This window comes from Oryx dammah, unplaced genomic scaffold (assembly GCF_014754425.2).
Source record: "Oryx dammah isolate SB20612 unplaced genomic scaffold, SCBI_Odam_1.1 HiC_scaffold_2, whole genome shotgun sequence".
NCBI lineage: Eukaryota > Metazoa > Chordata > Mammalia > Artiodactyla > Bovidae > Oryx > Oryx dammah.
Window position 1 is genome coordinate 94,956,520 of NW_024070186.1, and position 26,374 is coordinate 94,982,893.

At 38.2% G+C, this 26,374-nt stretch overlaps 1 long non-coding RNA gene across 1 annotated transcript in view; it reads right to left on the reverse strand.

Annotated features, from left to right (window-relative positions):
- The window catches only part of LOC120851207, a 109,440-nt gene that overhangs the window by 42,270 nt on the left and 40,796 nt on the right, over positions 1-26,374 (reverse strand). The window contains exon 2 of the long non-coding RNA XR_005718259.1: positions 6,234-6,312. This is a non-coding gene — a long non-coding RNA (uncharacterized LOC120851207). The remainder of the gene's footprint in view (positions 1-6,233; positions 6,313-26,374) is intronic.

Genomic DNA, 26,374 nt, shown 5'->3' on the forward strand with positions numbered 1-26,374 from the left:
GGCACCCCACTCCAGTACTCTTGCCGGGAAAATCCCATGGACAGAGGAGCCTGGTAGGCTGCAGCCCTATGGGGTCACATACTTTCTTTAGACTGCGTGAGCCGAAAACAATTTCTCCTTATCTGAGCTATAAACTATCACCAGAAGAAAAAGTTAGAAGATAAGTCCTTGACTCTGGAAATGCAGTAACCTTTTGCTTTTAGGATATTTGGGGGTATATAGAGGACTAGACAGTTTTTTTTGTTTTTTTTTTTAATCCCTTCAAAACCTTTAAGCATTGGAAAGAGATTACCGTGAGGCATCAAACATATTCACTTGTCAATCTGACAATGCCCTCTGTTTCTGGGAAACAGAGCTGGTTGATTCCTTCCTTTCTGTGAATGGTGAAATGAGGACAAGCTTAGGAAACAAACAGAATCAAGTTCATGTCCCGTTTCCTCCATTTATAAGCTTTGTGGTCTGAGAAAAATCAGTCATTGAATCTCAACTTTGCATTCATATAATGGAAGAGAGAATGTCCTTGAATTAGAGATTCCTTTCTTCTTAGATTGTAGGAAATTTATGTAAAGAGACTATCATAGATAATTGCTAGAATCCCCAGCAGTACCTAGTTACTACTGCTATTTCTGCACCAGGACTTACAAATCATTCTGTTGCTGCCACCAGCCTTTTAAGAGCCTGCCCTAAAAATGTGTGGGAATTAGCATTAGAGACAGTATTACATAGTCTCCAAGAAGGTTATGTGCATTCCCCGAGTGGTCTACCCAATGCCTGTTCCTCCCACAATAATAACACGGCAGACTAAGGCCCACATAAAGAAACTATCCTATTTTATAATCCTTTCATGTATTGGTATAAGTGCTTTTATGTGATCTGGTAATTCCTTATTACTGTAAGGGCATCCCCCAGAAATTTTAGGACCATCAGCTGGCTCATGTGGTGCTATAAATGCTTTTCCCATGTCTTATGAGCCCAGTGATAAGAAGATTTTTCTGATGTACTGAAATCAAATGAATATGACACGGGAATACCTGAACCAAAAAGTAAATACATTTTTTGCATGCTTTGTTTGCAGCACCATGGTGTCATAAAGCAGAAAGAAAAGAAATGAGTCTTGTGATCATTTATATTGTTGTTGAGTCTTTTCCATTCATGAGGTACCTGTGATCATCAGCTATGGTTGATAGACACGGGCGGTCCTCAGAGCACAGGGCTTGGGCACTGCGCTGCATATTAAAAAAGGGGATCCTAGCAACGGCATCAAAGTAGATGTTTTTGATTTCCTTTTGAAAATGTTTTTACTATAGTTTTGTGTGTATGCTTTTTTTATAAAGATGAAAGCTAACAGATTGGCTGTTTTCAAAATATGTATATTAATGAGACTAATCAGACACCTTGAATTTTAAAGTAGATTGTACATTGATTTTGTTAAAATAATAGCTTTTAGATATCACAGAGGCAACAAGTCTAAAGTGGGCCCATAGCTGCAGTTTATTCATTGTGCGGAGGGGGAGTTGAGTAGATCAGAGTCTGGGCTTGGAAGTCAGATTGTCTGGACTCAAATCCCAGATCTGCACTTTCCTGGCTGTATAACCGTGGGCTAGTCACACCCTCCCTTGGTCTCAGTTTCTACATGTGCAGAATGGGGATAATTATGGAGCTGTTGTCTGAATTCAGTAAGATTAATGTATGTAAATAGCTTAACATAGAGAGCGGCATCATCACAGGAGCTCAATTAGCAAATGTCAGCTACTGTTGTTTTAGTAATTTATTTCCTCAAAAGATATTTATTGGATTCTGAACATGAACAAAATTCAAAACAAACATAAATAAGACAGCCCCAGACCTCTAGGAGCTCACCCTCATGTGTGAGACACAGAGATGGATATGCTTATGTTCTAAATGCTCAGATAAAGGCAGGCATACCCTGAGTACTGAGGCAAAATGAATAGTATTCTCTTATTCAGAGAAGGCAATGGCACCCCACTCCAGTACTCTTGCCTGGAAAATCCCATGGACAGAGGAGCCTGGTAGGCTGCAGTCCATGGGGTCGCTAAGAGTCGGACATGACTGAGCGACTTCACTTTCACTTTTCACTTTCATGCACTGGAGAAGGAAATGGCAACCCACTCCAGTGTTCTTGCCTGGAGAATCCCAGGGACAGCGGAGCCTGGTGGGCTGCCATCTATGGGGTCACACAGAGTCGGACATGATTGAAGCGACTTAGCAGCAGTAGGAAGAGAGATGGGGTGCCAGCTACAGCAAGGATTGGCAAACTGTCTCAGTGAAGGGCCAGAGAGTAAATATTTTCAGTTCTGTAGATCAGCGTCTCTGTTTCAGTTCTCCAACTACACCATCATAGTGAGAAAGCAGCTATGTAGACCCTACATGGATAAATGGGTGCAGCTATCTTCCATTATCATTCTATTTACGAAACCAGGCCTTTATTATCCAAGACTCTCCAGAGAAAAAGAACCTCTAGGATGTGTCCATATACATAAAACGATGTTAAAGAATTAGCAAATGCAGTCATGGAGGGAGGCAAGTCCAAAATCTGCAGAGTAGACCAGAAGGCCGGAGCCCCAGGGACGAGTTCAAACTGAAGTTCAGATCCTTGGGGTGTCAGGCTGGAGACCCTGGGGAAAGAGCCAGTGGACAGCTCAAGCCTGAAGGCCGTATGCTGCAGAACTTCCCTCCTGCCTTTTGTTCTATTCAGAACAATATATGTGACCCACCGACATGGTGGAGGGTGGTCTGCTTTACTCAGCATCCACTGATTTTAATGTAAATTTCCCTAGAACATCCTCCAAGTGGAGACAGAAGACCAACCATTACAAGGCCTCAGCCAGATTTGGCCCTCTGTAGTTTGCCTACCCCTGAACTAGAAAGAGAATTCTTTCTGCTCAGCTTGAAGAGGTGGAGACCTGTTTTCCAAAAGCAGTGGTACTCTGATTCCAAGCTACTAAGAAATAGTCATAGAGTACTCTGCCAAATCCCAAGGCTTATAGACCAGAGTAAGGTGCCTGGAAGGATGTGAGATCAGGTTTGGTTATCACCAGACCTCTTTCTCCCGTCACTGAGAATGGGAGGGCCACTTACCCTGAGCTTCATATCCAAATAGGACACAGTGGGGAGAAAGGAGAAACCAGAACTCATAGTGGGACACTGCTTTCTCACCTAGAAAATGGGACTGTGGGCAGAAGAGGGAGTTTAGCAGAAGAAAAGGATTATGTAGGCACCTTCGCAAATGGAGTAAACAAAGTTATGTGGAAAAGGAGCCCCTCTCCTAATCCCAACCTCACATTCATTCAGTGTTCTGTTCGGATTCATACAGAAAGATCCCCATCATGTTTGGGTGGAAGTCTGAGAATATGAGTCTGTTGGTAGAATAGGAAAAGAAAAAGACAATGGAAAAAGCAGAGGAAGGAAGAACATGGGAAAAGAGAGGAGGGGTATAGAGAGTAAGGGGGGTGTAACTCAGAAAATCAAGGGAGAGGGAGGAAAGGTGATTTTTTTTTTTTTAAGTTTTCAATTTCAATAGTCACACTCTCTCCAAATATAAAAAGCAGGCACAATTCAACTCAACACTGAAGCTTGTGTGCAAAGTTAAGGAAAACTGAGACCTTGAATAAAAGGTTAAAGATGACTCTGTAGTTTTGTTTTGTGTGTTTTGTTTTGGTGGCATGGCTCTTCCTCATTGTCTGAACTCAGCAAAGAAATGGTTGTCCTGATGAAACATCAACAGCCAACCCACAGTAAAACTGACAAGTTCTAAAATTTTTTTAAGGCATAATTGTCAACAAAATCTGTCATCACTTCTGCCCTCTGCATTTTTCTTTTTTAAAACTTGTATATGTATTTTTTTCTTTTTAAATCCTGAAAAGTAGACAGTAAAACAGCTTCTGGAAGAATTTACCACCAACTGCCCATGAGTCTGGGAAGCTGAGGGGCTGGAGCAGGGCTGGGTCCAGGGAACAGGGAGGGGTCATCCTGTCACCTTTGTAGCTTTACTCTACAACTAAGTGAGGGGATGGTCAGGGAAAGGTGACTTTTTTTTTTTTTAACTTTAAAAACTTAAAACTAATTCTGTATCTCTCTTTTTTAGATTTTCTATTTCAAAAACAAGTCTTCTCTAGCTCAAAGGATCTTAGAAGACTTAATTCATTTAAATTGCAAAGTATTTCAAGACTCTTACATGAAAAGTATTACTGAAGTACAGAGCTTAGGTTCATTATTAATAAAATCAATCCTTAACAGCAGTCTTTTTCAAATTCACTGGCTCCTTGAGAATGCCTAAGGTTAGTAGTAGATGACTCTCATCTAATAAAAGCATCAGACAAATGGAGGAATACATGTATCACAACCCCCTTAAGAGAGATTTGTAAGAACAGTGTTCCAACATTAATTTGAAGGAAACGTCTTGGTATAGGGGTAGCTGACCTAAAAACCTGCATGAGAGTGTAAAGTAAGGCAGATATTAAATGCCCCAGAAAATTTTATATTGTTCAGTCCTAAGCCAATCAAAAAACTATGGAAACTCTGTTTTCTGATACTTTTCTAAGTAAATATAATAAGAAGGAATAGAAGGGAAACTCTGTCACTGTGTTTTCAGAAGCAAGGATGGTTTATATCATTGCCCTTTCATTCATTTTTAATAAATTTACTGAAGTAAGTTTGAAGGTCAGTTTGAAGCAACAGTTAGAACTGGACATGGAACAACAGACTGCTTCCAAATAGGAAAAAGAGTACGTCAAGGTTGTATATTGTCACCCTGCTTATTTAACTTATATGCAGAGTACATCATGAGAAATGCTGGTCTGGAAGAAGCACAAACTGGAATCAAGATTGCCGGGAGAAATATCAATAACCTAGATATGCTGATAACACCACCCTTATGGCAGAAAGTGAAGAGGAACTAAAAAGCCTCTTGATGAAAGTGAAAGAGGAGAGTGAAAAAGTCATGGCATCTGGTCCCATCACTCCACGGGAAATAGATGGGGAAACAGTGGAAACAGTGTCAGACTTTATTTTTGGGGCTCCAAAATCACTGCAGATGGTGATTGCAGCCATGAAATTAAAAGACGCTTACTCCTTGGAAGGAAAGTTATGACCAACCTAGACAGCATATTCAAAAACAGAGATATTACTTTGCCAACAAAGGTGCATCTAGTCAAGGCTATGGTTTTTCCAGTGGTCATGTATGGATGTGAGAGTTGGACTGTGAAGAAAGCTGAGTGCCAAAGAATTGATGCTTTTGGACTGTGGTGTTGGAGAAGACTCTTGAGAGTCCCTTGGACTGCAAGGAAGTCCAACCAGTCCATCCTAAAGGAGACCAGTCCTGGGTGTTCATTGGAAGGACTGATGCTGAAGCTGAAACTCCAATACTTTGGCCACCTCATGTGAAGTATTGACTCATTAGAAAAGATCCTGATGCTCGGAGAGATTGAGGGCAGGAGGAGAAGGGGACGACAGAGGATGAGATGGCTGGATGGCATCACCGACTTGATGCACATGAATTTGAGTGAACTCGGAGTTGGCGATGGACAGGGAGGCCTAGCATGTTGCGATTCATGGGGTCGCAAAGAGTCAGACACAAGTGAGCGACTGAACTGAACTGAAGTTTGAAGTTAAACTATATAACCTCTCTGTTGACTTACAAAGTATTTTTTAATTTTCCTTTGTACTGACTTTCTTTCTTTGTTTGGTACCCATTTACATTTTATAAATATCATTTTACAAAATATTTGTATGAGTTATTTGTGTGGCAGACTTTGTGGAATAATATGAGATGTAAATAAACATAATATAAATCATGTTTGTGTAAAAATAAGACAAAACCATCAGTCACCAATTCATAAGCACAAACCCTGATGAATATTTGTGGTTGTGTCAAAAACCCCTGTCTTTCATCTTTCTGGAAAATGTTTAGAGTTCTTTTTTTTTTAATATGTCTTTTCCTGTAACACTTTTTTCCTATTTCATAGATTCAATGGCCTCACTTACATCTGTGATGATATTAACCATCTTTTTTCCTGTTACTTCCTGCCTTGTCTGTGTTTCCTTCATTTCTTTTTCTTGTTTTGGTTTATTTTGTTTTTGTTTCTTTCTTTATTCCTCTGTTTTGGTCTATATCTTTCAGATCATAACTCTTCTCAGTATCTGCTGATGCTTTGCTGTCCATTTATATTTGAGCTCAAGGTGTCACAACTCTGACTGAAGATGGCAGGCTTTACCTTACAGTAGTCAGCTGTTGAAATCCACAGGTCTTTTCTCCTAGTGTTTCCCCAAGGAAGGAAGCCTCTGATTTCCTGTCTGGAGGTTATAAAACACATTGTCAGGTTTTTTAGAGCTGATCTAGGTGAGTAAAGGAGGTAAAAGACTCAAAATTCACTTATCATTTAGTGTGTAGATATACATTTAATTCTTCTGATTTTCATATTTGATCCCAACCTCAACTTTTTCTGATATTCAGAGCAAGCTTTCTCAACCTCTGCATTATTGATGCTTAGGATTGAATAATTCTTTGTTGTTTGGATCATCCTATAATTGCAGCATCTCTGACCTCTAATCACCACCACCCCCAAATTTGGAACCACAGCATCTTCCATGGGAGACAAATTGAACCTGATTGAGAACCACTGTTCTTAGGGAAGCCCTCTTATTCAAACACTCCAGAGAATAAGTGCCTTATTTTTTTTTTCCACCACTGTGTATCTCTGTATGCATATGAAAAATTAGGAGGGAAGTGTATTTGTTATGGTATACAGATCTAGGAATCTAACTACATACAAGCTTTCAACCAATCTTTGCATTTTTATCCCTATTGAATCTTTAGAGTTATCTGCTACCAATAATTCTACAATCATTCTAGGAACTTTCCTGGGTTCCATGACAGTAAACCACTTGTTTCTTGGCTTCCATCATATTCTTACTCTTCTTTCATCTGTGAAGTCATAAAGAATTGTCCATCTGATTTCAGCTTCAAAAAATGTCTTGATTTGTCTTAACTATAGCTATTTCCACTCCTATCCTCTATGATAGTTGAGAGAATTGTTTTAACCCCTTTAATGCTTGTCAATTTGAAGAAGGACAATTTATACATGTGCATTCTCTGTTGTATTTTTGCATGATTTTTCAGTGTTAAATGCAAACCTTCAGATAATGTCTGTGTTTATGGCAGCCCAACTTAAAGTAATGTCTGTATTTATGGTTGTGTACAGAACTTGGAAGGTTCATTTTATTTTTTCTAGGGCATTATTATTAATCCAGGAATAGGTGTTATAGATTGAACATTGATGTCTCTCCAAAATTCATATATTAAAAACCTAACTCCCCTCTGTGATAGTATTTGGATGAGGAGGCTTTTTGGAGGTGATGAGGTCATGAGGACAGAGCTCTCTGTGAGGGGGATTGGTACCTTTATAGAAACAACCCCTGAGAGATCCTTTGCCCTTTCTACCATGTGAAAGTGAAGTGAAGTCGCTCAGTCGTGTCCGACTCTGCGACCCGTGGGCTGTAGCCCACCAAGCTCCTCCATCCATTGGATTCTCCAGGCACGAATACTGGAGTGGGTTGCCATTTCCCAGATATCTATAAACTAGGAAGTGAGCCCCTACCAGACACTGAATCTGACAGCACCTTGATCTTGGACTTTATAGCCTCAAGAAAGGTAAGAAATAAATTTGTGTTGTTTATAAACCACCCAGTCCATTGTACGCTGGTAGAGCAGCTCTAGTGGACTAAGACAAAGAGTACAGTGTATAAGTGATGGCCAAAGCCATCATTACTGCTCAGTTTGTCTGTTTGATTGATTAACTGATTCAACTGATCCTTACGCTCTAATCTTTACAATTGCTCAAATAAATATTAGAACCTAGGGAAAGTGAGGCACAGAGAGGTTAAGTGTCTTGTTTAAAATGACAAAGCCAGTTTACAGTAGATCTGAGACTAGAAACTTAGTATGCTTCTTTTTCAACTCTTCTAGTCTTTGTAGAATTAACATTTCACAGAAAAAGCTCTCACAGCAAAGATGAAATAAAAAGACTGTCTGTTGGTTTTAGAAAGTAAAGTCACTCCTAAGGTTTACTCAGTAGAAGTAACCCACGGTTTCCTGGGTGATGGTGAGCCTTTAATGGTGTGCAAGCCCTGTGAAGAGATGGTAATAAAAATAGACAACACCCACTGGGTATTTTACCAAATATTTGACTCATTTTAAGTTTTTATGTACTGTACCTCACTGTGTCCTCACAGCAGCTTCTCAGGGGAAGGCTTATTGTTGGAAGACAGAAGCTGAAACTAAAATCTCTACTGAGAAATGCTTTCTTCTAAAAGTATTAGACTTATCCTCTTAAAAAAGAGAAATTATAGTAAAGTATTTTGGGATAGGAGAACTCAAAGTCCCATACTCTTTCCATTGAGTAGTGACCGTGGTGCTACTATTAATCATATGAACTCGTAGTAGGGGAATTAAGCTTGTGCATTTTGCTTGTTGGTTTAAATTCAGATAGTTGACTTTAAATTTCCAGCTCAAGTCAAGATCCATAATTTTACTTGGCAATTTGGCCACCTGGATGAGCCTGTAGGTTCCTCATACAAAAATTTTGCAAAATGATATATATATATTTTTTTACCCAATGAATATAGAAAACCACTTCAAAACATTGAAGCCTAAAATAGTTGTCTGGGACTAACTGGTCTAGAATGGCCTTTGCTGGTTTCATAGACTGAATAATGACCCACAAGACCAAGATGCTAACTTCTTGGTCCCTGGATCTTGTGAATATATTATTTTATATAGCAGAAAGGATTTTTCTGATGTGATTAAGTTAAAGATCTAGAGATGGGGGAGTGTACTAGATTATTCAGGTGGGCCCATGATACCATTGCAAGTATCATTATAAGAAGGCGGTAAAGGGAGATTCTTCTACAGATGAGAAGAAGGTGATGTGATGACAGAAGCGTAGACTGCAGTGATGAACTTTGGAGAGAGGAAGAATCCATAAGCCAAGGGATATTGTCAGACACTAGGTGCTGAAAAAGCCTCCCCTCAGAGCCTCAAGAAGGAACCAGAACCTTGATTTTTAACTTAGCAAATCTGATTTTAAATATAACCTTCAGAATTATAAGAGATTTTTTTTGTTGTTTTAAGGCACTAAATTTGTGGTAATTTGTTATTGCAGCAAAAGGAAACTATACAGCTGAGTTTATAGCTGGAATGACTGGGACCCTCTTAAAATGCATATTCTTCTTTCCTGCCTTTCCTCCTCAGTGTACATCTGCTAGCCATACTGAACTACAGTAGATCCTATAGCATTGCCATAAAGTCTGGAAACAGAGATAAGAGTAGTTTTTTTTTTTTTTCTTTTTGGATTTACTTCTGAATACCCAGGCTTACTTTTTTTAGCATTTTATTTTGTATGGGGGTAAAGCCAGTTGACAAAGTTATGATAGTTTCAGGCAAACAGCAAAGGGACTCAGTCACATATACATGTATCCATTTTTCCGCAAACTCCCCTCCTCTCCAGGCAGCCACATAACACTGAACAGAGTTCCCTGTGCTATACAATAGGACCTTGTCGGTTATTCATTTGAAATGTAGCAGAGTGTACATGTCCATCCCAAACTCCCTAACTATCCCTTCCCCCAAGAAACCATAATTTTATTCTCTTAAGTCTGTGAGTCGGCTTACTTTTTAATGGGCTATGTAAAATGTGAAGATTTATTCAGTGAAAATTAGAGGTGTAATTCATCTAAAGCAATGAATCATAGATACATATGCAAAGATTGATAGAAATACATCATTACTGTACTCTATTCATTGCAGTTTTCTACAGCCCATTTAATGGCACCATTAATAAGGGGTATCATATCAAAGATAGCATGTGATATTTTTTAATATGCCATGTATTTTAATATCAATAATTACTTCATATATATATATGTGTGTGTGTGTGTTTGTAGACATTATGGACACCATGTATAATGACCATGATATTCCATGCTTCCCTCTGTGAGATACCCTCTCTGCCCTTCCTGTCTGAGTGTGTGTGTGTGCTCAGTCGTTCATTCATATCTGACTCATTGTGACCCCATGGAGTATAGTCTGCCAGGCTCTCTGTCCATAGAATTTTCCAGAAAAAAATACTGAAGCAGTTTACCATTTCCTATTCCAGGAGATCTTCCTAACCCAGGGATCAAACCTGTGTCTCCTGCATTGGCAGGCAGATTCTTTACCACTGCACCATTTGCGAAGCCCTTTGATGACTTTACAATATCCTAATTTTCCTTCAGTATTTGGATCAAACAATCCTTTTACGAAACCCTTCCCTATCACTCACTATCAGTGGCTACGTTGCATCAAAACTCCTCCATATTCCCTTGATCTTTTGAACTTCATAAACTGGAAATCGAAATGTACTCTAAAGGATTAATGGCACATGATACATTCCTTAAGCAAAAGTTAACTTCAGCATGGCAGGTGCTAATATCTCAGAGAAGGTAGAAACGAGTCTAATTGGTAATAAATAAATAGAAAACCTAGTCCTCTGAGAATTAAATTGTCCACAAAAACCAGATAAGCTCCTCTCAGATAATAGAACATTGCATAAGTTAAATTATGTGCTTGAGACAAGCACTCAATCAAGTCCATCAGCTGGCTGAAAATAAACCTAGAGATGTCATCACTATTAATTTAATTTTTATCTAGGATCTTTCCTTTCTCATTTAAAATTGTTCTCAAATCTTACATTTTCTATGAAGTCTTCATCTACTAATATGCATCTCTGTTCATTGTTCATAATTATCTATACTTTACCCAGCTTTTTATAAGCATTGGGGGAAGAGTCCTACTTTATCTCTATGATATATTTATAAAGTGCAGGGTGCATTCACAAAGCTTCATATATAATCATAATAACAATAATCTGTATTGCAAATGACAGATACAGAATTGCTATTCCAGACCTCAAACTCTCAAATCAGAATAAATAAAGCTCTATGCATTTCATTAAAGCATTTCTCTCAAATCTGGTTTGTGAAACATAGATAACAATCTGCCTATTTCTGCAGTGATTTTTTTTTCATTGAAAATGTGTCTAGCAATTTCTAACACATGCTTACACAAACTTATTTTGCATTTAGTAAATAAAGTCAGATGTTTTATAAAGCCAGTGCATTGGATCTTTGGTATATCAGCTTGATGGAATATTACAAAGCCATTAAAATGATGAATGTGCAGGCTATCCAGATACAAGTAAAGCAATATACTGTAAGAAAAGTAATACACAGTGTGATAATGTTATTATATCCATTGTGTGCATTGTTAGTTATATGTGAAATTTGGAAGAGTCCACAGAGCAATATAACTAGCTGTTTTCTTAAGAAGATATTGTATTTTTCTGTATTTGGGATTAACATATACACAGTGTGTGTGTGTGTGTGTGTGTGTGTGTGTGTGTGTGTGTGTGTGTGTACATATTTTCCTAGCAAGAATACTGGAGTTGGTTGCCATTTCCTACTCCAGTGGTTCTCCCCAACCTAGGGATTGAACCCACATTTCTTACATCTCCTGAATTGGCAGGTGGGATTCTTTACCACCTACTGTATAGCACAGAGAACTATACTCAACCTTTTGTAATAACCGGTAAGGCAAAGAACCTGAAAAGAATATATATAACTGAATCACCATGCTGTACACCTGAAACTAACACAAAATTATAAACCAAATACACTTCAATATAAAATAAATAGTACTTATTGAAATAAACTTCCCAAACATATTGATTCTTATAATTTGTATTATGTCAATACAAATAAAAAGGGAAGTTGAAAGACAGCTTCTCATTTATAAAGTGAGGGTATTCATTGAAACCATGTCTGGGTTTCCTTTGATCATTCAAGATCAGTCATTCATGATGATATTACTAGAAAGGAAAAGATTTTCCTCTTCATTTTCATGACTGCAAAAGGAAATTACAAATACTCTCTCTGAAATCAGATGGTTTGTTCTAAATCATCTCTTTACCTCTGAAGATCCACTGAACATTTGAACTGGGACAAATTGATTACCCTTCCTAAATCTTGGTTTCTTCACCCATAAAGAGTGGACTGAATGAGAAAAAGCATATAAAGTGAGTTTTTTTTTTTCCTCAGAACTTGGTACATATAAGCTTTCAGTAAAAGTAGTTAACCACACATATCTTGAGCCTATACCTGATTTATTGAAAATTTCTTTTTTTCAAAGGAAAGTCAGTGAAAGAATATGCCTAAGAATAATACTCTGCAACATTTAGGCCATTCTAGATGAAATCTCAATCAACAGGGAGTTTCTTTTATTTTCTTTAAAAGAGATGATTTCATATATTCAGCTTAATTCATAATGAAAGCAGGTTTTTGCATGATGCCTGTAGTAGGTGACCTTTCTGCAGATGGGGCTTTATGATAGAGTTGCAGGTATCCTGAGAACACATTGAACATTTTGTGAATTGATTCCTTTTTGTAAAAGGCACCAGAATCTGGGACTAAATGTCTTTAGACTAGATCGAATGTCAATCATGGTTCATTCAACATTTAAGTATTTAAATAGATGACTTGTGAGGCCAGCATGTTGTTCTCTTACTAGAGTACATCCAAAAGGCTGGGTCTTATTCTGAGTGTGTCTTGTGTCCCCATCCTGACTGTAGGGTTTAGTATGATGGTGCAGTGAAGGGAAGCAAACAGGCAACCAAAAGAATGGTTAAAATATGATCAGATTTCTGCATATTTATATGTGTTACACATCTTCTTAGCCTCATTGTCAGTATGTTTAGAAAAATCCTCCAACTTACAAAGGGATGCAATTAAAGGCTCTTTGAAACTATGTAAGGGAAAGACTTTTTCTCATTGTTATTGTAAAGGTATGCAGCTCTCTCTCTTATAGGGAAATATTTAAAATATTCTTATCTCTGTGAGGCCCACTCAGAGGACAGACAAGCATTTTGAAAGGATCCTCTGTCTCTTCAGAACTGGAAATCTCAGATATGTAAAGATTGTCTATGAAAGTTGAATAGAAATAAATAACATTGGCTTATTAAGTAACGAGAACTTTACTTAGGGAAAACATAGATGGGTTCATACTAGCCAATGTTAGAACTAGCTTCTTGAACCTTCTAACAGGTGAATTTAAGACAAAGAAAAAGCTGTTGTGTAGCTTTTCTAATCTGTTCCTTTTCTTTAGGCTAGATTACTTCTCCCTTTTCAACTCTCTTAATTCACTATATTATAACAATCTGTCTTCAGATCACAGAATGGATTCTTTAACAACAAATAACTGATTATTCATCTTTTTTAACCTGACATCTAATTCCAAAGACACTAAACACAAACATTTGACTGCTCCCAAAGGTAGAGAAGTCAAAAATTTAATTTGGTTCAAAATATGATTTATATATAGTGGCTTAGGTCTTCTCAGGTGGTTCAGTGGTAAAGAATCCACCTGCCAGTGCAGGAGATGCAGGTTTGATCCTTGGGTTGGGAAGAGTCCCTGAAGGAGGGAATGGCAACCGACTCCAGCACACTTGCCTGGAAAATTGCATGGACGTGCCTGGAAAATCCCATAGACAGAATCCTGAGGGCTACAGTCCTTGCAGTCACGGACAGTTGGACACAACCAAAGCGACTGAGCAGGCATGCACACAGTGGCTTAAGAAGAGAATGTAGGCGTCAGAGGTTCAGAATACTAACATGATTTGCAAGAACTATCTTTTACACTTCTATCCGAGCAGATGGGAGGAATGGAGTATATATATTTTTTTAACCCTGGACCCTATTCTGAGCTATGGCATTAAATATTTCTTTAGGTTGATTTCCGACGGCTTGGAATATGTGTGTAAAGCACAGCATTTATCTGGCTTGCACAATAATTAGCAATCCCTTATTTTATAGGCTTCCCTGGTAGCTCAGAGAGTAAAGCATCTGCCTGCAATATGGGAGACCCGGGGTTCAATCCCTGGGTTGGGAAGATCCCCTGGAGAAGGAAGTGGCAACCCACTCCAGCACACTTGCCTGGAAAATTCCACGGATGGAGGAGACTGGTAGGCTACAGTCCAATTCAGTTCAGTTCAGTCGATCAGTTGTGTCTGACTCTTTGCAACCCCATGGACCACAGATTGTCAGGCCTCCCTGTCCATCACCAACTCCCGGAGTTCACTCAAACTCATGTCCATTGAGTCAGTAATGCCATCCAACCATCTCATCCTCTGCCGTCCCCTTCTCCTCCTGCCTTCAATCTTTCCCAGCATCAGGGTTTTTTCCAATGAGTCAACTCTGCGCATGAGGTGGCCAAAGTATTGGAGTTTCAGCTTCAGCATCAGTCCTTCCAATGAACACCCAGGACTGATCTCCTTTAGGATGGACTGGTTGGATCTCCTTGCAGTCCAAGGGACTCTCAAGAGTCTTCTCCAACACCACAGTTCAAAAGCATCAATTCTTCGGTGCTCATCTTTCTTTATAGTTCAACTCTCACATCCATACATGACTACTGGAAAAACCATAGCCTTGACAAGATGGACCTTTGTTGGCAAAGTAATGTTTCTGCTTTTGAATATGCTATCTAGGTTAGTCATAACTTTCCTTCCAAGGAGTACATGTCTTTTAATTTCGTGGCTGCAATCCCCATCTGCAGTGAGTTTGGAGCCCCAAAATATAAGTTAGCCACTATTTCTCCATCTGTTTGTCATGCAGTGATGGGACCAGATGCCATGATCTTAGTTTTCTGAATGTTGAGCTTTAAGCCAATTTTTTCACTCTCCTCTATCACTTTCATCAACAGGCTCATTAGTTCATCTTCGCTTTCTGCCATAAGGATGGTATCATCTGCATATCTGAGGTTATTGATATTTCTCCCAGCAATCTTGATTCCAACTTGTGCTTCTTCCAGCCCAGCATGTCTTATGATGTACTCTGCATGTAAGCCAAATAAGCAGGATGACAACGTACAGCCCTGACGTACTCCTTTTCCTATTTGGAACCAGTCTTTTGTTCCATGTCTAGTTCTAACTGTCACTTCCTGACCTGCATACAGCTTTCTCAAGAGGCAGGTCAGGTGGTCTGGGATTCCCATCTCTTTCAGAATTTTCCACAGTTTATTGTGATCCATAGTCAAAGACTTTGGCATAGTCAATAAAGGACAAATAGATGTTTCTCTGGAACTCTCTTGCTTTTTCGATGACCCAGAGGATGTTGACAATTTGATCTCTGTCTGGAAGTTCACGGTTCACATATTGCTGAAGCCTGGCTTGGAGAATTTTGAGCATTACTTTACTAGCATGTGAGATGAGTGCAATTGTGTGGTAGTTTGAGCATTCTTTAGCATTGCTTTTCTTTGAGATTGGAATGAAAACTGACCTTTTCCGGTCGTGGCCACTGCTGAATTCATGGGATCACAAAGAGTGGAACACGACTGAGTGACTTCACTTTCACTTTCACTTTAATTCTTATCAACCTCAATTCCATCACCTACAAAGTGTGGCCCTAGGAATAGATTGTCTTCAAGATAGGACTCTGCTCTCTGTTTTTGTCTGAATTAGATTAGATTTTAGGACCACATTTTTTTTTTTTTTATAACAGTAGGTTTTCCTCTCCTGTATATCCTAACATCTTGAGTTTAGTGTCTCACTCAAAACAAAAGTAGCGTGTAAAGAAACAAGCTGTTTTCTTCCTCAGTTCTAAAATAATAGGGGCAAGGCTGAAAATGAATAGCTAAGACCATTGCTTTTTGTGTTTGTATAATTTTTTTTCCATGTTTACCTATTGTAACTTTTTATTTTCAAGAAAATGCTGTCAAATTGGAAGGTTTTCTATTTCCTGCAGGTGGCCTTTTTTTTTTCCCTTCCATCTAATACCAGGAACTGTGTCTTGAAAGAGATTTTTAACAGATGTAACAATGAAGGTTTGCGTATATGCACGTGATGCACCATTATTTTATGACCAGGAAGTCTTCTAGACCTCTTCTAGATATTTCTCCTAGATTACTGAAGAGTTTAATCACTCCATATTGTACTGGTTTTTCCATATGTGAAATGGCCAGGATCTATCACACACAACTCTGGGTGCTGCTGTGATGTATAACATAAGTGACTGATACTTGTCTATCTTATCAGTGTCCCTTGACAAAAGCACAGCAAGGCACAGTAATTGTTGCATTACCTATATGTGTCCCTGTGGCTGCTTTACACTTTACAGCTGGGGAAGTAGACTTAATTCTGGACTACTTGGCTGTGGACAGATGGACTTCATCTTTCTTATTTTACTTGAACTAGACTGCTCTCTTAGGAACTGTTTCTTTTTCTGTGATAATCCCCAAACCTCAGAACTCATCACTGATAACCAAATAAGCAAACAAACAAAAGGGTTTTAATTGCAAGCATGAAACCAGTAATATCAAAGTGAGAAGATTATATTACTTGGCATTGTTACATATCAAAACAAAATGTAAGGAATAGACTGTACACATTTGCTACCATGTCATTAACACTGCCTGCTTGCCTTATTTAAGAGGTGGGGAATAGCTCACTGAATGTTAGTAATACAACGTTCCAACAGGCTGGACATTAGAGAGCAATTCAGTTTTCCCAGTCATCTAATCCAGAATGATTTGTGGCTACTTATTGTTCACAGTATCTCATAGTTGTCTTGAAGCATATAAAACTAAATGGCATGGATTTCCCATTTTAAAACTTTTATTAAGTACTAAATGATGTATAGTATATGAAAAACAGTCTCATATAGAATATTGGGATGTTTAAGAAACATCAGAAAAGAGAAAGCCGCAACTCTTCCTGTCTTTATACACATGGAAAATCTTGATAGAACAGCTTGTAAACATGAGAGCTTAAAATAACAGAGTAATGTAAGGGTGTTCATTGGAAGGACTGATGCTAAAGCTGAAACTCCAATACTTTGGCCACCTCATGCAAAGAGTTGACTGATTGGAAAAGACTCTGATGCTGGGAGGGATTGGGGAGCAGGAGAAGGGGACAACAGAGGATGAGATGGCTGGATGGCATCACCAACTCAATGGACATGGGTTTGGGTGAACTCCAGGAGTTGGTGATGGACAGGGAGGCCCGGTGTGCTGCAATTCATGGGGTCGCAAAGAGTCGGACACAACTGAGCAACTGAACTGAACTGAACTGAATGTAAGGGTGTGGATTTTTGAGTCAGATATACCAAGGTCTGAATTCTGCCAATTTTATTTTCCTAGGTGACTTTGGATAAGTTATTTAATCTCTTGAAGTTTCACTGTGTCATCTGTGTATAAAATCCCACTTAGTGGTTCAAAATTGGTTGAATATTGACAAGTAAGTGTATGACTCAACTTAATGAAAAGGATGTTATAGGATGGTGGGAAGGACGTGAGTGAATACCCAGTATCAGGTGGTTGCTACTGCTTGGACTGATGTTGCTACTTTTACCTTGGCTACCATTAGTACCACAGCTACCGCCACCACCATCACTCGTACTACTGCAGTTTCTACTACTTGTTGTTATCTTCATCATTATCGTATCAACCACCACTGTTCTTGTCATTATGATCATCGTCACCATTTTCATTAAGAAAGATGAAGTAGTGAGCTCCCCAGATATAGGAAAAATTGTTTCTTAAATTCCTCTGAACACGTTGAAAGTTCCCAATCTCATTCTTGGCAACTTCTACTTTATAGAGCAGTTTCTCTCTTTGCAGTTCAGGATAGAAGTTCAAGGCAAACTTGAACTTCTGTTAGACATCTAGTGATCCAAATATTATTTTGTTTTAAAACGTAGTACCAGCAGTGAAACTTTCAGAGTGAAAGTTTCCAAGGGAGGGAAACTGAAAGATAATTAAAGGTAATTCAAGGAATACAGTAATTTAGTTGAAGTAAAAATAAAGGGAAGAGAGACCACCCAAGGAATAAAATGTGTTTAGGAAGAAAACATATGGGGAATTAGGCTGAGCCTTCCCTTAAAAAAGTAGTGTGTGAAAGACAATTCCTTTTATGAAACAATGGGTGTGACTCTATTTGCTCTTCTCCTTGGCATATATTGCCTATGTTGAATTCATGCTGAAATTCTTTCCTGAGAGGCAGCCAATAAAGAGGCAATAACCCCAACCTAGGTCAGATGCTGGAATTTACTACCACGTATCTGAGTGACCACGACCAAGTCCTGAGATCCTGCCCTAGACAGATCCTATGGTGCTCCTCACGATGCAGCTTTCCTCAGCTACTTTCCAACTTAAACATGTGACTGTTTTTATCAAAAACCAGAAAATAGAAAAGAATGTCACAGACACTGCTTAATTTCAATTTAGAAACAGTCTCTCTCAAGTGAATGTTCAAGATTCTAAGGCAATCATTTAGGAAAGGATATTCCCATTGGAGGAAGAGATGAAAACACATTTTAAAGGTCAAGAATTTTTAACATTATTGTATTGATTCTAGCTGCCCTCTGAGGCCCAATATGGTCATAGTTGACTACATTAAATACAAATACTTTCTCAAGCACTGGGGAGTTTTGATTGCAAAACGATGACTTGATATTGTTCTGGGCAGTAAACTAATTTCACATCCTTTGTGAGGTCCCAGTGTTTAATGGGTCACCCACCTAAGAGGCGTGGGATTTATCATGTTTGTGCCCCTCCTACCATCTTGTTGCAGCTTCTTCTGTCTTTGGACATGGGATATCTCTTTTGGGTGGGTTCCAGCATTCTCCTGTCAATGGCTGTTCAACAGTTAGCCACAATTATGGTGCTCTTGCAGGAGATGAGTGCATGTCCTTCTACTCTGCCATCTTGAACCAGAGAAGCTCTCATACATATAGTTTGAAAATTCAAATAGTACTAATAGCCTAATGATAAAAATAGCGCTGTCTTTTCTCCCAAAATCTTTCCACTTACATCCTCTAGAGGTAGACTGTGAAGCCAACACTATCAAGTGATAGAGTCTACTTGAATTTTGCTTTCTATCTTGATATAATAGAAAGGTCCTTTCTAATATTCTGTGGTACAAATAAACTTGCTTTTCTTTTTCCATTGATAGCATCAGTTTCAACTTTCTCCTACCTGCCGAATAGCTTCTCAGTCTTTTGTCTGCTTTCTAACTTCAAAATACCATTTGTCTCACTGATAATAGTCATTGTTGTATAGTTGCTAAATCATGTCTGATTCTTTTGTGACCTCCATGGACTGTAGCCCACCAGGTTCCTCTGTCCATTGAATTCTCCAGGCAAGAATACTGGAGTGAGTTGCCATTCCCTTCTCTAGGGGATCTTCCTGACTCAGGGATTGAACCCAGGTCTCCCACACTGCAGGCGGATTCTTTACCATCTGAGTCACCACAGAAGACTTCCACAATAAGTCTACCCAAATCAGTACTGCTCTCATGCCATGTAAATACAACTTGGTGAACTTCAGGACTCTAGCAGAGAAAGTCAGGACTCTAACTAGCTCCATAAAGCTATCATGGGGCCAATTCAAAGTGTTTCGTGTCCCATCAGTTAAGATTTAAAGCCTCCATGATTGAATATCTGACAATGTGTTTTTCCAAAGATTGGGGCTTCTTGACAAATGAAGTACAGCAGCAGACACATCCAGTTGGGAAGTGGTTTGTCTAGCATCCTAGCATATCTTATCTGTGATTTGGTTACCTGTACATTGACATATGTTGCCTTCACTCAGACAAATTTTTCTGAAGTATCAGACCTTTCTCACAATCCATAAATGGGGTTTCTTATAAAATCTGAAACTCAAGATTGCCAAAAATCTATAAGCATCAAATAGATTTTTCACGTACTTACTATCCTACAATAGAACATACAACACCAGAGGTAGTGTGCTATTACTTTGACTATGACTATTAATAAATATAATATCAATCCTAACACAACTGATCCTGGCTGTGCTTCATAGTCTGAAATAGTTTGATTCTATGGTAGAGTCCTGACTCTATAGAAAATTTTTCCTGCATATGCTGCTGCTGCTGCTAAGTCACTTCAGTCGTGTCCGACTCTGTGCGACCCCATAGACGGCAGCCCACCAGGCTCCCCTGTCCCTGGGATTCTCCAGGCAAGAACACTGGAGTGGGTTGCCATTTCCTTCTCCAGTGCATGAAAGTGAAAAGTGAAAGTGAAGTTGCTCAGTCATGTCCGACTTAGTGACCCCATGGACTGCAGCCTACCAGGCTCCTCCGTCCATGGGATTTCCCAGGCAAGAGTACTGGAGTGGGGTGCCATTCCTGCATATGAGACTTACTCATTTTTAGATCATCCTGATCAAGACTGCATTTACAACTGCAAATGCAAAAATATAAATCGTTTGATTCTTACATGTCTCACTGGTGACACCACCAAGCTGTCAGTTGTACACATTTAACTACCTAACTTCAAGATCAGTGATAATGGCCTTTCTTCTTATATGAGCTACTTTCCCTTACATGTAGTTAAAGAGAAATACAGTGGAACAGAACCATGTGTATAATTTTTCTTATGTTGTCTAGATTTAGTGTCTAACTTCTTATAATGTAGAATCTCATGTTTCATTTATTCTTCATAGCAACAAACATATCTATTAAAATGTATTACAGTTAGGAGGCATAATATTTAAAGAATATGCAATAAACCCTTTAGGAAGCTCTCTACTACTCCCATCCTAGGGATGTGATGGTCCTGGCCCAAACAGTTTAAGTACTTAGATATCTGTTTGGACTTCCATTCTTTCCTTTCATCCAAATGAACGTAATGGGTATTCCCTCAACCATGAATGTACTCTATGGATGAGTTGATTTCAACTTTACAAGAATCCAGCTGCCTACGTTAGAACATAGCTACTACCAAAGAAATTATCCTATCATACACAAAGAATGTGGCATTCTGAAAGTTTCAGGCATGTTTATCAGAGACTATAAACCAGGATGACCTCCCCATCATTCAGTTAAATTCAGTTGCTCAGTCGTGTCCAACTCTTTGTGACTCCATGGACCACAGCACGCCAGGCCTCCCTGTCTATCACCAACTCCTGGAGTTTACTCAAACTCATGTCCATTGAGTCAGTGATGCCATCCAACCATCTCATCCTCTGCCGTCCCCTTCTCCTCCTGCCTTCAATCTTTCCCAGTGTCAGGGGCTTTTCAAATGAGTCAACTCTTCACATCAGGTGGCCAAAGTATTGGAGTTTCAGCTTCAGCATCAGTCCTTCCATGAACACCCAGGACTGATCTCCTTTAGGATGGACTGGTTGGATCTCCTTGCAGTCCAAGGGACTCTCAAGAGTCTTCTCCAGCACCACAGTTCAAAAGCATCAATTTTCGGTGCTCAGCTTTCTTTGTAGTCCAACTCTCACATCCATGCATGACTACTGGAATCATTACAGGACATCTATGTCCCAACACAGCTGTTTGTTGCTAGCGTCATAATTCAACAGCTTTGTGTCATCTGGCATTTTAAAGCTTGTATAAGCAAATAAAAGAAACACAAAGTTTCTATTCGGTATTTTGTAGACCTGTGTGTTCTTATAGACCTGCTGAAAATTATTACATAGGCATTGACTCAGAAAATAAACTAATTAATTATTAATTGACTAATTATTAAAATAATCTAATTTTCTGTCATAAGTATTACATGACACCTTTCTTATGCCTGAGAGATGAAATTCCTTAGTGTGTGAAATTTGATACAACTACACTTGTACCACAGTCTGTGCCTATGGGATTCCACACTGAAGAACAAAAAAAGGAAAGCTAAATAGTACATACATATATTCTTATCCTTAATTTTAAGACATAGATATCATTAGATAGTTTAGCTGTTTTATTGTGCCTACATTTTGTCAAGTCATCTGTAGTTATGAGTCCAAGTTGACTGGTTTTCACAGAGATTTTCTTGTTCAAGGATAGATGCTACATTGTTTTACCTACTTGTTTGAAAATGCAGCTAGTAATACAGTCTGATTTTCCCCTGGGGAAAAAAAATTGTCCACTGTTAAAGAATGATTATTGCTTATTCAGCTGTTCAGACTCTCCTGAAACAGTTGTTATGGGAAGAGGAGTTGGTGGAAGATGAATAGATTCAAAGGAATACTTCTAAGGAAAAGGTTGAAGCAGTTTTTTTTTTGTGGGAAAGGGGAGAAATAATTACAAAGAAATTCTGGAAAAGATCAATGACTAGAAAATTACCCCTTGAACTCATCACAGAAAATCTATTTAATAATATTTTCTCTCCAAAAGACTAATATTTAAATTGACTCATATTGTCTAAGGCACCTTTTTCACACAAATGGAAAAAAAAAAAAGCCCACAAACATTCCAAAAAGCAGGGGGTGACGGGGAAAATGATTTTTTTGCTTTTAGAAAAAAAATATGTTTACCACTTCCATTTATCACATTCAGAAATGGTATGGTTTAGTCTTATGTTGTATACTTATATTTATATGATCAAAAGATGAATTAAGGAGATCGGAAGAAGAGGGAACTGTAAGTGTAGCAAAAAAATCAAGTGTAGTACAAAGTCACCATACACTACTTACATTTAATATTGAGTTAAGAAATCTAGCTGTACTGTAGTTATCAGGGAATATATTTTGGACTATTTTAAGCATCTAAAAAGATCTATACAAGTTTTTTTTGTTTTTTCCATTAGTGTCTTAAAATCAACCTCATTGAGGTATACTTTGTGTACAATAAAATATACTCATTGTAACTGCCCATTTTGATGTGTAGTAAGAAAGGTATACAGTTGTGTATTCTCAACCACAATATGATACACAACATTTCCATTAACCTGAGTGGCCTTATGCCCTTTCGTCAGCAAAAGCCTTCCTTCACTCCCAGTTCCTAACACCCACTGATGTTTCTGTCACTATGTTTTTTGTCTTTTCTAGATATTCATATAAATGAAGTAATAGAACATGTTGTGAGATTTGGCTACCTTCTTTCACCTAACTTCATGCTTTATAGATTAAAATATGTTGTTGCATGTATCAGTAGTTATTATATTTAATGGCTGAAAAGTATTTCACTATATGGATCTACCACAGATTGTTTATCAATTCATCAGTCAATGGACATTTGGGTTGTTTCCAACACTTTCACTGATATGAATAAAGCATCTTTGAACTCAAGTATAAATCTTTTTGTCATCATAAGGTTTCATTTTTCTTATGTAAATACTTAGAAGTGAAATGATTGAGTCATATGGTAAGTATATGTTTAACTTTATAAGAAAGAGTGATTTCTTCCAAAGAGGAGAAACTTTTATGTTTCCACCAGTGGTGAATGAGCATTCCATTTGTCCCCCATTCTCACCAATACCCCCCGCAGTATTCTTGGCCTTCCCTGTCGTTCAGCTGGTAATGAAACCACCTGCAATGCAGAAGACCTGGGTTTGATCCCTGGGTTGGGAAGATCTCCTGGAGAAGGGAAAGGCTACCCACTCCAGTATTCTGGGCTGGAGAATTTTACAGTCCATGGGGTTGCAGAGTTGGATACAATTGAATGACTTTCACTTTCACTTTGGCCTTCCCTTATAGCCTAGTTGGTAAAGAATCTGCCTGCAATGCAGGAGACCCCGATTCAATTCCTGGGTTGGGAAGATGTGCTGGACAAAGAATAACCTACCCACTCCAGTATTCTTGGGCTTCCCTTGTGGTTCAGCTGGTACAGAATCCGCCCAGTCTCCAGGCCCAAGATTCTGGCCTGGAGAATTCCATGGACTGTATAATCCATGGGATTGCAGAGTTGGACATGACTGAGTGACTTTCACTTTCTTTCTTTCTCACCAATATCCTGTGGAGTTTTAGATCAGTGAATTATTTTGATTATGAACCACAATAAAAATTTCATTTTACATTTTAACTCATGATGCACACACATATTAGGAAATGATACATTGATTTCCTGCAAATAAGACAGTCTGACCTCAGCTTTCTGTTCTCATATATTTTGCTAAAAATGAAAATGTATACTTTAACTAGTAAACTATTTATACAACCTACTAATAGTTTGACCTATAATTTTAAAAACATAACTCATTTTTTAATACACATTTACATGTTCACACAAATACCTAATTTTAGGCTGTTGGTCTATTTTTACGAAAAGTGAAAGTGAAAATGTTAGTCGCTCGGTCACGTCTGACTCTTTGAGACCCCATGGACATGAGACCATAGATATATGCTGTAGTGCATATGGTTTTCTCTACCAGGAATCAGGTATTTGAAATTAGAAGGGAAAGCTGGCTAAAGAATGAATCTGGGTTTGGGGTTTTGCCAGCTAGATGAGAATGACATAAAACAAAGCAGGAGATGGACAGAAGGTGGTTGAACTTTGAATTGAATCAGGGGCTGGATGTGGTGGAAAGTTTTAGTGGCAACAAGCCTGTACCAAAAGATGAACCACATTGGCCAGAGCTTGGATCCATTACAGCCATCACCCTCAGCCACCAAAGTGACTACCTTTTCTCTGCATCTTTTCAAGCTATTTTGTATTAGAACCTATGTCAAAAGGATGGGTTCGGGGGGGGAAAAAACTATTGGTAGTGATTAAATGCTTAGAAAGAAGACAAATTATGATCTAAAACCAGTAGGTTTAACCATTTTATGTATTTAACCATTGCCCTTAATCTGTATTTTTTTTATGTTTGTTCAGAAGTAAGTTATACTCAAATGATTGATGGTTAAATTTGAGAGACTAAAGAGATAGTAAATGACGTTGTGCTAGAATGATATTCATTTGGAAGATAATGGAGTCCTAAAAGGTAAAAAAATAAACATTTAATTTTTTCTGGGTAACTCATGGATTTTGTTCCATTTTAAAAAAATTTTGCACCGGCCATTGCTTTTCCTCTTCAAGTTCACCAACATTGTTCCTTCTATCAGTGAGTATTCAGCTAAACTAAGCTTTTTAAGGTCTATTATTAGAGGAAACTGTGTGAAGTGGCAGAAATGGTTAGCACACTGATTCAACATTCCAGGTTAGCAAAGGAACATAGTCCAAGGTCACTGAATAAATTACACTGTAGCAAAAAAAGAAAATTACACCCTGACATAGTATGATTTTAATAAAAAATGAAAATGGGATTTATGAACCCTTTCTTCAGGCTACTAATGTTCATTGCCAAAAGATGAATCCCTTCTGTGACATTAAATGTGAGATAGGCTACAGAAATGTTGTGGACTAATTCATTGCCAGGAAGGGAGGCAAAGTGCATACATGCATGTGTTTCTATACCCATCTGCTATCATGTTGAAGCCAAATATGTTTGGTGTGAATAAATTAGTCAAAGTAAGATGATATTTTTCCCAGTGCAAAAACTGGAAGTCTAATGAATAAATGAGATAGATGCAGGTCTAACAGAATTAACAGACAGAAAGTAACAATGCTGATTAGAAAGAAGTGATAGCCATTTGAATTGTACTACTGAAAAATAATTTAACATACCCCTTTTAGAAGGAACCATTGATAGGCCACTGTCAATCTGAAGGGACATGTTGTAGTGAGTCTCTAATAAGATACCTCTAAATATAATATTAATGAATACTTCATTAACAACTCATAGAATCAAGTAAAGGAAAATAAAAAGCATAATTTACAGATGAAATAAGTATAAAGTCTTGTAACATGATGTGAGTTTGAATTGGCGCACATTATACCTGGATTAAATTTGAGGAATTGGTTAAAACCAAGAAGATAAAAGCCATATAGTACCAATATAAAATGTCTCGGTGATGGCAGAAATGAACAGATGCCTTCATTTAGAATGACAAAAACTGAGACAGATTCTGTAGGATGGTTGGATGCATAGATTAATGAGTCTGTTAATAAGATAACATTTTACTAAATGCATCATGAAGGGAGTATCTTTTCCAAAAGATATTTTTATTTTGTCTTAAAGAGAAAGCATTCATTTATGAACTCTAAAATGTCAAGATTCTGTTCATCAGTTGCTTCATGAAAACTCTTGCTGATAAAATAGGACATTGCATAGCATGATTAATAAAGAACTTCTTTCTACAGAAGCACCCTTTGTGTTTAGAGGATAACCTTTCTTAACACAGTGTTTGTTTGCTACTGCTCCATCTTTATCACTCCTGTTTAGACTGTCAACCCCTTGAAACTTCCATCTACACCTCTGTCTCCATCTCCTACCTACTTACTTTCTGAGGCCTATATATTCAATCTCCTGTTACTATAGGCTCAAATGTTTCACTTGCAACATATTAAAAATGTCCTTTCTGCCTATGCCATGTCTTCTCTTCAGACTTTATTTTCCTTGAACTCTAACATTTGGCACCTGTAATCATCCATCCTCTCTCTTTTGAAATGCTTTTCTCTTTGGCCTTCTGCACATATATCCATTCTCCTTTTTTTCC